This window comes from Lynx rufus, unplaced genomic scaffold (genome assembly GCF_022079265.1).
Source record: "Lynx rufus isolate CCGP_SWC_20201006 ecotype Redwood Valley unplaced genomic scaffold, mLynRuf1.p SCAF_5, whole genome shotgun sequence".
NCBI classification, from domain to species: domain Eukaryota; kingdom Metazoa; phylum Chordata; class Mammalia; order Carnivora; family Felidae; genus Lynx; species Lynx rufus.
The window spans coordinates 64,630,049-64,646,493 of record NW_025814867.1 but is presented as its reverse complement, the minus strand read 5'-3'; the positions used below and the strand labels follow the sequence as shown (position 1 = coordinate 64,646,493).

The following is a 16,445-nucleotide window of genomic DNA, read 5'->3' as shown; positions in this document are numbered from 1 at the left end:
AGTGTTTTTCTTTTAGGGTGATAAAAATACTCTGGATTGGTTACACAATTTTGCAAATATATGAAATCACTGAACGCCGCTCAAACGATGAATTTTATGGTATGTAAATTACATCTCAATTAAAAAATAATAAAACTCGGGGCGCCTGGGTGGCGCAGTCGGTTAAGCGTCCGACTTCAGCCAGGTCACGATCTCGCGGTCCGGGAGTTCGAGCCCCGCGTCGGGCTCTGGGCTGATGGCTCGAGCCTGGAGCCTGCTTCCGATTCTGTGTCTCCCTCTCTCTCTGCCCCTCCGCCATTCATGCTCTGTCTCTCTCTGTCTCAAAAATAAATAAACGTTAAAAAAATTAAAATAATAATAATAATAATAATAAAACTTTACATTCCTGAGAGAAACGTTACTTGGACGTGATGTATTATCGTTTTTTACATGTTGCTGGATTTGATAAAGTAAAGCTTTGTTAAAGATTTTTGTGCCTGTTGACATGTAGTCTTTTCTTGTAATGCATTTGGTTTTAACCTCAGCATAATGCTGGCTTCATAAAAACAATTGTATTGAATTCATATTTTCTTTTTAAAATATTTGGTAGAATTTACCAGTGAAGCCATTTGAAACTGGAGTTTCTTTGTGAGAAGATTTTTAACTACACAATTTTTTTTTAATGTTTATTTATTTTTGAGAGAGAGAGAGAGAGAGAGACAGAGCATGAACAGGGGAGGAGCAGAGAGAGAGAGGGAGACACAGGCTCCAGGCTCCAAGCTGTCAGCACAGAGCCCGACGCAGGGCTCAAATTCACAAACTGTGAGATCATGACCTGAGCCGAAGTCGGATGCTTAACCGACTGAGCCACCCAGCCGCCCCAACTACACAATTCTTTTATAGACACAGATTATCTATTTTTTTTAAAGTTTATTTGTTTTTGAGAAAGAGAGAGCACAAGTAGGGCAGAGAGAGAAGGGAGAGAAAGAGTCCCATTCACTCAGGGTTCCATCTCAGGAACTGTGAGATCATGACCTGAGTCAAAATCAAGAGTCCGACACTTAACCAACTGAGCTACCCAGGTGTCCCTCCATTTGTTTTTTTTTAATGAGTTTTGGTAGTTTGTGTTTTTCTAAGAATTTTCCCATTTTGCCTAAGCTGTCAAATTTGTTGGCATGAGGCTGTTCATGACACTCCCTTTTTATTCTAATGTCTGGGAGATCGATGATGATATTCCTGTTTTCATTCCAGATATTGATAATTTTTTTTTAAATTTTATTTGAGAGAGAGAGAGAGAGAGAGAGCATGAGCAGGGTAGAGGGTCAGAGGGAGGGAGAGAGAGCGAATCCAAGCAGGCTCCATGCTTAGCACAGAGTCCAACATGGGGCTTGATCCCATGACCCTGGGAGCACAACATGAACTGAAATCAAGGGTCTGATGCTCAACAGACTGAGCCACCCAGGCGTCCTGAAGCTTAGATCATTTAATTAGGCATTTACAGCTACAAATTTCCCTCTGCACACTGGTTTAGCTTCCTTTCCCTGAATTTTGATATGCTGTGTTTTCATTCTCATTCAGTTGAAAATATATGCAAATTTCCTTATAATTACTTCTTTGAGTTACTTAGAAATGTATTTTTCAATTCCCAAATGTTTAGAAAGTTTCCGAAAATCTTATTCTTAATGATCTCTAATTTTGTTGTAGTTGAGAATATACACTGCATGTTTTCAATGCTTTTAAATTTATTGAGACTTCTTTTAAGACCCAGATTATAGCCTATCTTTGTGAACATTCCATTAGCCCTTGAAAAAGAATGTGTAATCTGTTATAGTTTTGTGGAGTGTTTAAGCAGAGTGTGAGTGTCTAAGTTGCACGTGTTGTCAGTGCTATCCACGTGTTCTATCAAGTGCTAACAGAGGAGTGTTGAACTCTCCAGCTATAATTGTAGATTTGTTTGTTTTTCTCTTCCATTTTATAAATTTTTGCTTGATGTATTTGAATCTGTTTTTTTTAACGTTGATTTTATTTATTTATTTATTTATTTATTTTTAATATGACATTTATTGTCAAATTGGTTTCTATACAGCACCCAGTGTTCAACATGAATCTGTTTTTAAGCACATGAATCTTTTTTTTTTTTTTTAATTTTTTTTTTTTTTTTTTTTTTTTTTTTTCAACGTTTATTTATTTTTGGGACAGAGAGAGACAGAGCATGAACGGGGGAGGGGCAGAGAGAGAGGGAGACACAGAATTGGAAACAGGCTCCAGGCTCTGAGCCATCAGCCCAGAGCCCGACGCGGGGCTCGAACTCACGGACCGCGAGATCGTGACCTGGCTGAAGTCGGACGCTTAACCGACTGCGCCACCCAGGCGCCCCAAGCACATGAATCTTTAAGATTGCTGTATCTGTCTGATAAATTGACCTCATTATAAAGTATTATTTTTTTTCCTGGTTCTGAATTCAAATTTGTTTGCTATAAAAAGAACCATTTCAACTAGATTTTCACCAGTGTTTGTGTGGTATATTTCTTTATTACTTTTATTCAAAATTATCTGTGCCTTTATATTAAAAAATTTTTTTAATATTTTTATTTATTTTTGAGAGAGAGAGACAGAGCATGAGTTGGGGAGAGGCAGAGATAGAGGGAGACACAGAATCTGAATGAATCAGGCTCCAGGCTCTGAGTTGTCAGCACAGAGCCTGACGTGGGGCTCAAACCCATGAGCTGTGAGACTATGACCTGAGCCAAAGTTGTACCTTAACTGACTGAGACACCCAGGTGCCCCCCTGTGTCTTTATATTAAAATTTTTTTTAATGTTTATTTATTTTTGAGAGAGACAGAAACAGAATGCGAATGGGTTAGGGGCAGAGAGAGAGGGAGATACAGAATCCGAAGCAGGCTCCAGGCTCTGAGCTGGCAGCACAGAGCCCGATGCAGGGCTTGAGCTCACAAGCTGTGAGATCATGACCTGAGCAGAAGTCAGATGTCAACCGACTGAGCCACCCAGGAGCCCCCGTGACTTTATATTTAAAATGGGCTTATTGTAGTTGGTATATAGTTGGGTCTTGCTCTTTTTTTTTTTTTTTTTTACATTTTTAAATGTAAAATATAAATAACAAAATATTATGGTATTATGTGATAAAATATACATAACATGGAATTTACCATTTTAGCTATTTTTTAAGCCATTTAAAAAAAATTTTTTTTAACGTTTATTTATTTTTGAGACAGAGAGAGGCAGAGCATGAACGGGGGAGGGTCAGAGAGAGAGGGAGACACAGAATCGGAAGCAGGTTCCAGGCTCTGGGCCATCATCAGCCCAGAGCCCGACGCGGGGCTCAAACTCACGCACCATGAGATCGTGACCTGAGCTGAAGTCAGACGCTTAACCGACTGAGCCACCCAGGCGCCCCTTAAGCCATTTTTAAGTACATACTTCAGTGGCACGAACTACATCCAGATAGTTGTGTAACTATCACCACTATCCATTTCCAGAATTTAAAAAATCAATCCAAACAGGAACTCAGTACCTATTAAACAATAATTCCTCAACTCTTGCCAACTCCAGTCCCTGATAACCTTTCACCCTTTTGAGTTCCATCCACCCTCACTCCCAATTTCCCCAACCAACTACCCATGCTTTCTTCTCCTGCCTGCTCTAGATCACTTGTAAGGCCCTTTCTGATCTAAAGATTCTACTTTTTTAAATGCCTTTGGATTTAAGAAAAAATCTTGATGTCTAGATGATATCTTGCTATTCACAAAGATTAATGGGCTTCTTTAAGTTTATCTTCCTGGTTTTTCCCTCCCTTGGAGCTGTACATCCTACAGAAATTATGCTACTATGCATTTAGTAAAAATATTTTATGATTACTTTGAAACTCAACAACCCATAGCTAAATGCAATTAAGAATTGATCTGAGCACAATGGCAATAAAATCTATAAAGATCTTTGGCTTTTCCCTCAGTGCATAAAATTGCCGAAGTTTTCTTCAGATTTCTGGTCCTACAAATACCCATTTGAACTTCTTGATTTGGTGAAAGCTAGTATGCGTGAGTTATAAATTCCTTGATTGCACAAGAGGAATCATTCTTCTGTAAATGTAAACTAGAAAGCAGCAAAAAGAGATTCCTCCTTCAGTCTTTGTGCTAATTGGAGTATTATCTACTATGTACTCTGGTTTCTGCTATGTTCACAAGCTGACAAACTGGACAGTACATTTTTCACATTGTTTCAGCCCATGTAAATTTTTCTAAATAAATGGTTCCTGCTTGCCAAGCCTCAGTGAATAACACTGACTTATTCTCTGTCCACGAAGCTTACCACATGGATTACATATATGCATTACTCACACAACACAATCATTGGCCCATATGCCAGAATGAAATATGATTTTACAGTTGCCTCTAGAGCACATATTTCCAGATTTGGTTCCACATATAAGGAGACAGATTTGCAGTTTTTGTGTTTTTATACAGATTCAAACACGTTCAACTCAAGTCGAAGTATATGCTCCATAGGTTAGTTCTTTTGTTGGAGGAAACGGTTGCTTCTTTTCAATCTGTCACCTACGTAAAAAAAAAGAGCAACACTGTGCTGTTTGCATTGTTAAAACTTAAAACGGGTCCAAAGGAAAATGTGCCTTGGAAATCCTTCACTGATTTGTTTTTGCAGAACAGCTGGAGGTGAGGCCCACTGTACTAATCATGTCCAGTTGCTGCTGGTCGAGTTGCACATTCAGGAAATTCATAATTAGGTGGTTATATCCCCTGAGTTTCCCCTGAAGCACACTCTTTACGACTCTTGCTTTGTCTTCTTCCTTGTCATTCAAAACAACCAAAGAAGAAGAAGAAGAAGAAGAAGAAGAAGAAGAAGAAGAGAAAGGAGGAAGAAGAGGAGGAGGAGCAGGAGAAGGAGGAGGAGGAGGAGAAAGGAAAAAGAAAGAAAAAGAGGGAGAGACATGAGGGGAAAAGGGAAATTGGAATAAAATTTTAAATCATGACACCTCTAAAATAAACCATATGGTCTTATGACTGCTGGCTTTCTCTTAAAACACACACACACACACACACACACACACACACACACACACAACACAGCCACAGCATGTGTGTATGTTTGTGTGTGTGTGTGTGTGTGTGTGTGTGTGTGTAGTTTTCAGAAACATTCAAAAAAGGTTAAAAGAGTTAAAAACATTTCAAAATGGTGCTGTTCTTAAAAATTACGTTCTGTAAGGTTCACCTGCCCCTGCTCATGTTTTTATTTCAAAGAGTGTGGATTTAAGATCAACTGGTACTACATGGACTTCAAGGTTTAAATTTTAACATTTCATTTCATTTATTTTATTTTTAAGTTTATTTATTTTTGAGAGAGAGAGAGAGAGAGAGATAGCATGAGTCGGGGAAGGGTAGAGAGAGAGGAGGCAGAGAATCCCACGGTTCGAACTCACAAACTGTGAGAAGTCAAGAGTTGGATGCTTAACCGACTGAGCCATCCAGGAGCCTTTTGTTTTATTTTATAAAATTTCATATTATTTTAATAAATTTTACACATTTCCTTATTCTGTCTGCTTCTCTCCCACCCTCCACCTTTGGACTTGTTTGGTAACACAATGTTGGAATTTGTAGTTTAGGTGTTTATCAATCCCTTACTGATTAATAGCATGTTTCTTACTCTATATTGGAAGATCTGACTTTTTTATTTTTTATTTTTAATTTGGTTTAGTAATCTCTACCCCCAACGTGGGGCTAGAACTCGTGACCCTAAGATCAAGAGACACATGCTCTATGGACTGAGCTGGCCAGGCAACCCCTGAAGATCTTTTAGTGTATAGTTGGGAACAGCGGGGTTTCTTAGGATCTTTAATTCCTTATGAGGCAGTTTTAGAGAAAATAAGGAAAGAGAAAATGCTCCATGAGACAAACTGTGGTGAGGAATATGAATCATTATTTTCCTACTAATCTTATACTACTAACTGTTAATTCATCGATCTAATTGAAATAAACAGAGGTTCAAGTTAAGTGCTACATGCTAATTAAGCAAAATTAAAATCAAACAGAATTCTTCAAAAAGCAAGCCATAGAATTATCATATGATCTAGTAATTTCACTTCTAGATACCCAAAAATATTGAAACTAGGCACTTAAATATTTGTACACAAATCTTCATAGCAGCACTATTTTCAATAGTCCAAAGGTGGAAACAATCCAAATATCCAGCAATGGATGAATGGATAAACAAATTGGGGCACATGCATACAATGGGATATTATTCAGCCATGAAAAGAATGAAGTCCTGATCCACGCTAAAAGATGGAGGTATCCTGAAAACATGTTAAGTGAAAGAAACCAGACACAAAAGTCACATACTGTATGATTCCATTTTTATGAAGTATTCTGAATAGGTAAATCTATAGGACAGAAATCAGATCGGTAGTTACCAGGGGCTGAGGGAAGGGGAGATTAGGGAATAACTGCTTACTGGATACAGAATTTCATTTTGGGGTGATGAAAATGTTTTGAAACTGGGGACCTGGGTGGCTCTGTCTGTTACGCAGCCTACTCTTGATTTCGGTTCGGGTCATGATCTCACACTTTGTGAGATCGGGCCACGCATCGGGCTCTGTGCTGACAGCACGAAGCCTGCTTGGGATTCTCTCTCCCTCTCTCTCTGCCCCTTCTCTCTGAACATGTGCTCGCGTGCGCTCTCTCTCAAAATAGATAAAATAAACTTAAAAAAAAGAAAATGTTTTGGAACTGGATGGAGGTGCTGGTTACCCAAAATTGTGAATGTACTAAATGCCACTGAACTGTTCATTCTAAAATGGTTAATTTTAGGGGCGCCTAGGTAGCTTAGTCAATAGAGCCTGCAACTCTTGATCCTGGTATTATAAATTCCAGCCCCAGGTTGAGTATAGAGATTACTTAAAAATAATAAATTCTTAAAGATAAATGAATAAAATGGTAAATTTTATGTTGTGTGAATTTCACCTTAAAAAAAGCAACAGTAGAGAAAGAAAGAAAGAAAGAAAGAAAGAAAGAAAGAAAGAAAAAAAAGAAAGAAAAAAGAAACATAATGCATGTTTTCTCTAAGATCCCATTACTTCTTGGAGGCCACAAAATTTGAAGTTCTTAACAAAGTTGTACGAAGGGCCACAATCTGGCAAAACAATCTAGCTGTGCTTCATTTTCTCAAAAGCTAATTTAAAATGTTAATTCATATATTAAAAAACAAAAGTTATAAACATAGCAATAATCATTTTCATACATTTTTTCTCTAAAAATAGGTTCTCATGTGAATTATAGGTGCATTCTGGGCTTCACTTCCAAGTTCTACACCCGATCTTTCTTTAATGTACATGTGAAACCAATACATTACTGAAGGTTAATATAAATTCAGCGTTTCTCCATTAAGTGATATCTCCTCATATCAAACAGAAACACTTCCTCCTCCAGAAACCCTCTCTACCCCTCCTTAATTTCACTAAATCAAATTGGTAACAGAGGAATTCTAGTCCAGTCTTTTCTTAAGGAATATGAGAGCTTAACGTAGAAAAAGGGCAGTAGCATTTCAGATTAAATTATTTTCTTCCCAAAATTCACAAATAAAATTATAGAAAAATAAGACAATACACATCAGCTAAAGAATAAAATGGGTGAAGTTAGGCAGGAGAGATTTTCTCAGCCCCGGGGACTGTGCACATTCTTTCTGGCTCTCAGGTAGAGCTAGACAGGTAGACCAAGTCTTCTCTCCTGGGAGACTGTAAGCTGGGGCACAGACACACTTACTTCTGCTGTCTTAACAGGGCTGACAGTCTGCCTGATGTCACCATGTGTGTCCTCGTGGGCAGAGACTTCCAGGCAGGCCACGATTCACTGAACTGTCACTGGGTGACATATACCAGCAGCTGGAGCTGAGCCTTGATGAGCAAATCACTCGAAACCAAAGCAGAGAGAGGAGGAACAAGCTGAACGTGGCTCTCTATGAATTAGACTTACTGGAGGGCAGAGAATGTAACTTAAACTTGAACAGAAAAGGTAATACAAGTACCTAATGAGATCTAAGGGGTACAGAGAATAGACTTCCCGGATTTAAAAACAACAAAAACATGATTTTTAAATTTAAAATCACTGGTGAAGGGGCGCCTGGGTGGCTCAGTCAGTTAAGCGTCCAGCTTCCTACTTCGGCTCAGGTCATGATCTCACAGCTTGTGAGTTGGAGCCCCATGTCAGGCTCTGTGCTGACAGCTCAGAGCCTGGATCCTGCTTCAGGTTCTGTGTCTCCCTCTCTCTGCCCCTGCCCCGCTCACGCTCATGCTCATACTCTCTATCTCTCTCTCAAAAATCAATAAAATAAAAAGCATTAAAAAAATAAAAATAAAATGACTGGTGAAGAAATTGGTAACTGTTGAAATCCAACTAGTCGCCTGGAAACTGGATGCAAGACCTGTTACAGGCTCAGAGCAAAAAAATGTAAATCATAAGTAGAGAGATGAAAGAGAGGTTTAAGAAAACTGACACGAGAATATTTGGAGTCCCAGAAGGAGAAAATGAGGCACATGAAGGAGAGGGCATATTTAAGCAAAACAAAATGAAGCATACAAAAAAGATTTTTTGGGGTTGAAGAAAGGACCCCAAGTTTCAGGCAGGAATGATAATTATGGCAATTTTTTCATTTATATAGGTAGATAGTTATAGATACACATACACATTTATCTATATTTGTAGATGTATTAGATTTATTTATATGTGTATATACACACATATATGGCTGGTAAAATTTTTGAACTCCAAAGGTAAAGTAAAAAATCTCATTCTTTCTGTGTAGAAGCTTGTAGGTTATTTATAGAAAAAAAAGATTACATTGTTACTGAAATTCTCCTTCGCAACACTGGAAGCTAGAGCACAAAGGAATACATTTCCAGCTTAAAAATATACCTCACTTGTTAGGGTACAAGAGAAATGTTTGTAGATATGTGTGAATTCAGAGAAGTCGCACATCTCATTACTCATCTGGGAAAAATACTAGAAAAACACTTTAATCATAATACTTAAAAAAAACCCAAACAAATAAAACAGAGACTTGACCAGGAGAGAACACTATAGTGAGTCTTGAGTTTGTGATAACTAATTGAAAATGAACGAACAAGGATCGACTTGGGAACGTGTAATGTAAGTACTAAATAAAGACCCTAGAAATAGAGAAGTGTACTAAAAAGGAAGCTTCCAAGAATAATCTTGGATTCAAAGAACTAAATGACCTAAGCAAAACTAAAGAATGGTGAGGAGGAGCATGAGGAGGAAGGAAGCACAAATATTCCCAAGGCTTTATCTCTTGGGAGGGGAGTGATGAGGAAATTGCAGTAGATGCCTTCTTCCAGTTGTGTGTCGTGGGTGGGGAGTGGTAGTGGGCTAATAAAACCTCTCAGTCAGGGGAAAGTTGGTGTCGGTCTTTTTTTCATGCACTACTAGGGAAATATTGGTTTGGTTTTCTATGAGGGCTGGGAAAGGCAAGTAACCATTAACACAATGTAAAAGGAGAGCTAACTCTCAAAGCAGGTGTTATAAAATTAATACTATGGAACATGGAATTGAAGTTTAAAATCTCTAAACAGAAAAAAGAGGGACCCTATATAATGATAAAAAGCATAATTTATGAAGAAAATAAAACATTGCTAAGATTATTTTTTAAGTAGGCTCCATGCCCAACGTGGGGCTTCAACTCACAGTCCTGAGATTAAGAGCCACATGCTCTACTGACTGAGCCAGCCAGGCGCCCCAACAATACTAAGTTTTTATGCAACATAGCAGCTAAACAAAATTTTAAAATGTTAAAAATGCCAAGTGCCAACTGTTACATAAAATATATAATATTTTATATGAGCCAAAAATACTTAAGTCTATAAGCAAAAGACTTGAATATCAGGATTGACTAGTTCTGATAGATGATAGATAGATAGATACATACATACATACATAGAGGTAGACAGACAGAAAAAGACATAGACGAATTAAATAATATAATCATTATGCTTGCTTTATATAGATATGCTCATCCTCATTACTTATGGATTCCGTTATTGGTGGATTTGCCCATTCGCGAAAATGCATTTAAAATGCATTGCTAAAATGCAACCCTCAAATCAATATTTGCGACACTTTTGCAGTCATTCACAGACATGTGGCAGAGTAGCAAAAAATTTGAGTTGCCTGATGGGCACATTCACAGCTGAAGTCAAACAAGGTGACGCTGCCTTCTTGTTTCAGCTTTCATATTACAAGCAAGAACCTTTTCCCCGGGATATTTCGTGTCATGTTTTTCACGTTTTTATGCTTTTTTGTTGGTGAGTTCACTGTTTCAAATGGCTCCCAAGCATAGTGCTGAAGTGCTGTCTAATGTCCTAAGCACAAGAAAGCTGGGATGTGCCTCACGTGGTAGATACATTCCATTCAGACCTGAGTTATTGTGCTGTTGGCTGTGAATTCAATGCTAATGAATCACAAATACACATTAAATAATGTCTTTCAACAGAAACGCATATAAAGGAAGGTTATATACCGATTGGTTGACAAAAACGTTGTTGGCTCATAGGAGCCCAACCCTGTTTTTGCCCTAGAAGCAATGGTTGCGTGTTCACGGTCACTTTATAGAACGTAGTTACTGTGCTGGGAATAATGAGAATCACCTGTATATGGATTTAGAGCGAACTTGCAGCTCCTCAAACATAGAATAGCCATTTTTTTAATATTCCATGGAAGATTTCTAAAAATTATTATGTGTTTTCCCTTAAAGAATACCTAATTATGGTTTTCTGGTCATAATTCAGCAAATTTAGAAATAAATAAAAATGATACAAAAACCTTAACTTCATCGGAATCAAGAAGTACATACCTAGATAGCTTGCTCCTAAATTCAAAAAAATATTAAAAACTGTCAAAAAAGCAATGAAAAATTTAAGATTATCTAGAAAGTAATGAAAATAATATTTCCTACCAAGGCATATAGTACTTGGTAAAAGCTCCATTCACAGAAAAGAGTAATACCCTTAAATTTTTTATTATTAAAGAATAAAGACGTTAGGGGCACCTGGGTGGCTCAGCTGGTTGAGCGTCTGACTCTTGATTTCAGCTCACGTCATGATCCCAGGATTTTGGGATCAGGTCCCATGTCCGGCTCTGCCCTGAGCGTGGAGCCTGCTTAAGATTCTCTCTCTCTCCCTCTGCCCCTCCTCCCTGTTTGTGCTCTCTCTCTCTAAAGAAAATAAATAAAAATAAAAAATAAAGAAAAAAGATGTTAAAACATAGAAATTTTAGAATATTTACAAAAATTAGAAAAAAAAACAGCTAAAGAAAAAAAAACAAACTAGGAAGGGGGAATTAAGAAAGACAAGACCTGAAAATAAAGAAATAGGAAATAAAAAGAGTACAAAGAACAAAAAGCTCAAAATCAGTTGATGACATACAAAAGGAGAAACAATTTTCATTTGAGGTTGAGGAATGCAGGGAGAACCAAAAATATACAAGATTGTCAATGACAAAGAGCACGTAAGGACAAATACCAAAGAGAAGAAAAGAAATAAGACATTATGTGCAACTCTCTAAAAATCTGATATTTGAAACCTAACAAACGATATAATAATTAACTCAAATAAAGACAGGAAAGTTGAATAAACCATTTTTAAGCAGGCTTCACACCCATTGTGGGGGTTGAACTCACAACCCCAAGATCAAGACATGAGCTGAGACCAAGAATCCAGTGCTTAACTGACTGAGCCACCCAGGCATCTCAAATAATCCAAAGTTTTTAGAAGTGATTTAAGATCTAGCATTTACAAAAGCAACAGGATCAAGTGTCTTCATATCTGAATTCTAGCAAAACTTTAAAGTAAATAATTGCAAGAAGATTTAAACTGTTCCTGATCTTAGGGGCTCCTGGGTGGTTCAGTCGGTTAAATGTCCGACATCGGTTCAGGTCATGACCTCACGGTTCATGATTTCGAGCCCCATGTTGGATTCTGTGCTGACAGCTCTCAGCTCGGAGCCTGGAGTCTGCTTCACATTCTGTCTCTGTCTCTCTGCCTCTCCCCTGCTCAAGTTCTGTCTGTCTGTCTGTCTCTCTCAAATATAAATAAGCATTAAAAAAATTTATGAAACTGTTCCTGATCTTAGAAAAAAATATAGGAAAGCACTCTAATTAATCTGATGAAGACAGGAAATTTTTAATACCAAAACCCAGTAAAGAGAGTGTCAAATAATAATCCATGTGACCAAACAGGGTTTGTTCCAATAGTGCAGCCACCCTCACTAAACCCAACAACATAATTTTTGTTCTTTTTCATTTGAAATCGTGTCCAACTCGCAGAACAGGACAAGAACAGTGAAAAGAACTCTCATGTACCTTTCACCCAGAGACACTTTTCAAATTTTGCCAACTCTTCCAGTAATGCACTTTATAGGAAAAAGATCCACCCAGTGCCATGCGCTGCACGTAGCTTTGTCTCTAATCTCTTCAGATTGGGAACAGGTCCTCGGCAATCTCTTGACTCTCATGACCTTAACATTTCAAAGACATCACAGGCCAGCTATTTTGTAGACTCTCCCAGTTTGGGCTTGTCTGATGTGTCTTCACGATTACATGTGGATTATGCATCTTTGGCAGGAACAGCACAGAGTGATGTGTGATGTTGCATCCCCTTGGGTGGTATTCGATGTTGATCTGCCCACACCTGGTAGTTTGCTTACCAGAGAAAGGTGGCATTGCCTAGACTTCTCCACTATAGAATTTCTCTTTTTCTCTTTGTAATTAAGAAGTTCTTTTGCGGGAAGATACTTAGATAACTAGTAAATATCCCGTTCCTTGTCCAACTTTCACTTACTAGTTTCTTGCAATGCTTTTGTCTAGATTGTTTATTTTTGTGATGATGGTTAAGTGGAGAATTTGATAATTTCTTCTACATTTATTGGTTAGCATTCTACTGCAAGGAAGAGCTTTTCTTCTGATTTATTTATTTATTTATATCAGTGTAAACTAAAGAATTCCTATTTTACTCAATGGTTTACCATCCCTTACTGTTATTTATTCTGATGATCAGATTGTTCCATATTTTGGCCAGCGGGATCACTTACAAGCTTGTTTCTATGTCTCTTGGACAGATCCATATCTTTCTGTGATTGTGCCCTTATATTCTCTCATAGCAAGATGTGCCAGCCTTATCTTTTACTTTGCTGCATTGGCCTTGAAATCAGTCATTTCCCTAGGAAAGCATGATTTGCTTTAAAAGAAAATTTTTTAGAAGCCAAGATCTGGGTAGTAGGTGTGGCTTATTGCTATTGAGATATCACTATATCACTGTGTCTAGATTATCTAAGTGGACAGAGCTAGGAAATACACAGAATAAAGTCACAACAATGAGATACCACTTCGAATCCACTAAAATGACTGTCATGAAAAAGACAGCTAATATCAAATGTTGGAGAGGCAATGGAGAAACTGGAACCCTTGTCAATTGATGATGGGATGTAAAATGGTATAGTCACTTTAGAACAAAATTTGGCAATGTCTAAAAAGATTAAATACCGAGTAACTATAAGGCTCAGCGATTCCACTTCTAGATATATGGCCAAGAGAATTGAAAACCTGTCCACCAAAATCTCACATATGAATGTTCATAGCAGTATTGCTCATAATAATGGCCAAAAAGCAGAGACAATCTAAATGTCAATCAGCTGATGAGTGGATAAAAAATATGGTGCATCTGCACCATGGAAAGTTATTTGGCAATAAAAAGGAATGAAGCACAGATAAATGCCAAACCATGGATTAACCTGTGTAGTGAGTTGAATGGTGGCCTCCCCAAAATATTGTCCTCATCTTTGTTTCTGGAACCTGTGAGTGTTACCTTATTTGGAAAAAGACTCTTTGCAGATATAATTCATTTACAGATCTCAAGAAGAAGAGAACATCCTTTATGCAAGTGGGCCCTGAATCTAATGACAAGGGAGTGACAGGTGTCCTTATAAGAGAAAGGCAGGAGATTTGAAAGACACACATACACAGAAGAAGGTGAGATTAAGACTGAGACAGAGAAGGGAGTGATGTGGCCACTAGCCAAGGAATGCTGATGGCCAGCAGAAGCCGTAAGAGGCAAAGCAAGATTCTCCCTGCGAGCCTCCAGAGGGAGTGCAGCATTGCCGATAACTTGATTTTGGACTTGGCCTCCAGAATTGTGAGACAATGAATTTGTTTTAAGCCACCTGGCTGGCAGTAGTTTGTTGTGCCAACCTCAGGAAACTAATACCACCTCAATAATATTAAACTAAGAAAATGAATCCAGAAACAAACAAACAAAAAACACGTACTGTATGATTCTGTTTATATGAAAATTTCCGAAAAGGCAAATATGTAGTCAGAAAGATCAGTGGTTGCCAAGAGCTGAGATCAAAGAAGGGATTGACTGAATGGGCAGAGGCAACATTTCAGGGTGAAGAAGATGTTCTAGAAATGTATGGTGGTGGTGGACGTACAATTGTATAAATTCATTAAAAACAACAAATTGTACACTTACATTGCACCTCAATAAAACTATTATAAAAAATAAAAAGTGAAAAATTTAGATATATATTTATGAAAAATTTTTAACACTTATTTATTTTTATGAGACAGAGAGACAGAGAGTGAGCAGGGGAGGGGCAGAGAAAGAGGGAGACACAGAATCCGAAAACAGGCTCCAGGCTCTGAGCTGTCAGCACAGAGCCCAACGTAAAATGGAGGGCTCGAACTCACAAACTGCGAGATCGTCACCTGAGCTTACTGCTGGCCACTTAACTGACTGAAACACCCAGGTGCCCCTAGGTATATATTAGACAAAGAAGGAGAAGAACTTATATAAAGAAAACTGAAAAATCAATTTTCTCCCTCCGTGGGTATGGCAAGCATTGTTAACTAAGATAGGAAATCCTAAAGTATATTTCTATATGTCATATCAACATATATTTATTTTAAAAATTTGTAAAATTTTTGGCCAAGGATGCCATAAATTATATGAACTGAGAAAATAATATATTTGAAGAAAATTATCAGCAGCTGACAAAACACGAATTTTTCTGATAATGCAAGGTAATCTTAGATGTTAATAAGAAAATGGCAAACAATCCAAAAGAAAAATAGGCAAAGAATATGAAAAGCAAAGACAAATGGTCAATAAATAGATGATAGATAGATAGATAAATAGATATGCATAAACTGAAGCACGATGAGAGAATGCAGATTAAAGCATTGATCAGGTATCGTTTTCTACTCCATCAAAGTGGGGAAACTATAGAGCAATAGTATCTATTGTTGGTGGGAATACGATTAAGAGTAACGATATCCTATTTCCTGTGGAAATACCTCAAACTGTTATCGGGCCATTGGAAAGCAATTTGGTAATGCATTAATGTAAGATACAGACACACTTTCGCCCCATTCTTAGATGGTAATTTTACAGAAACGAAGGATCAGCACATGTGAAATATGTACAAGGATGCTTATTTTATAGCATTGTCCATAGAGGTGGCAAATTAGAGGGGAAAAAGAAAATGCACCTCAATGGAGAAACTTGTTCAAACAGTCACACTATATCCACAACCACACTGAAAAAGATAGAGATAGCAAGTTAGAGAAAGAGATACTAGTTGAGTTAGAAATTCTTTCAGGTACTACTGCCTGAGAAAAGCAAGTTGTAGAGAATTATGTAAAATTTTTTTTAAGTTATGTATTTATGCATATATGTGTATGAATATGTGAGTGTCTTTTGCATCTGTCCCTCATAAAAATACCATTTCCTATTATACTTAATAACGAATATATGAGATGCTTCTTTGAGGCCAGATGAATATCCTGTTCCCCAAATGCGTTTCATTCAGTGCATTTTGTAACCTGGCCCAAATGAATTAATTACATTAGGTAGTTACAAATGAATCTTTTATTTTGTGTAAAATAAACTTTATTGGTGCACCTGGGTGGCACGGTCAGTTAAGTGTCCGACTCTTGAGCTCGCCTCAGGTCACGATCTCACGGTTTGTGAGTTTGAGCCCTGCATCGGGCTCTGCACTGGTGGCATGGAGCCTGCTTGGGATTCTGTCTCTCACTCTCTCTGCCCCTCCCCAGCTTGTGCTCTCATTTTCTCTCTCTAAATAGATAAGTAAACTTTAAAAATTAAATTAAATTAAATTAATTTTACTGAAATACACTGAATCATTTTTAAAACCCTGTTTTTGTTCCCTGGTGGGTTTTGAAGTTTGAATGATCTACACAATGGCTTCCTTTCTTTTTGTCTTGGCCTGTGAAGACTCAAAGCAAATAGACTTACTTCATGCTTACTCATTATCTCCATGACCAAACTGAATACAGTTGATGTTTTCTGTTTTCTCTCAGACGATCTGACACTTCCAGGGAAAAAAACTATAACATATTAGCCAATGGG

At 37.7% G+C, this 16,445-nt stretch overlaps 1 long non-coding RNA gene across 5 annotated transcripts in view; it reads right to left on the bottom strand.

Annotated features, from left to right (window-relative positions):
• Positions 1–275: 275 nt before the first annotated feature.
• The window catches only part of LOC124526402 (uncharacterized), a 28,400-nt gene continuing 12,230 nt past the window's right edge, over positions 276–16,445 (bottom strand). Inside the window, exons 3-5 of one of the 5 annotated variants that reach the window (XR_006965664.1) lie at positions 7,771–7,979; positions 4,336–4,802; positions 278–315 (exon numbers count right to left, since the gene is read on the bottom strand). This is a non-coding gene — a long non-coding RNA (uncharacterized LOC124526402). Of the gene's footprint in view, positions 316–3,336; positions 4,803–7,770; positions 7,980–16,445 lie in introns of those variants that run through there. The other 4 variants (XR_006965661.1, XR_006965665.1, XR_006965663.1 and 1 more) reach the window with 4 other exon arrangements.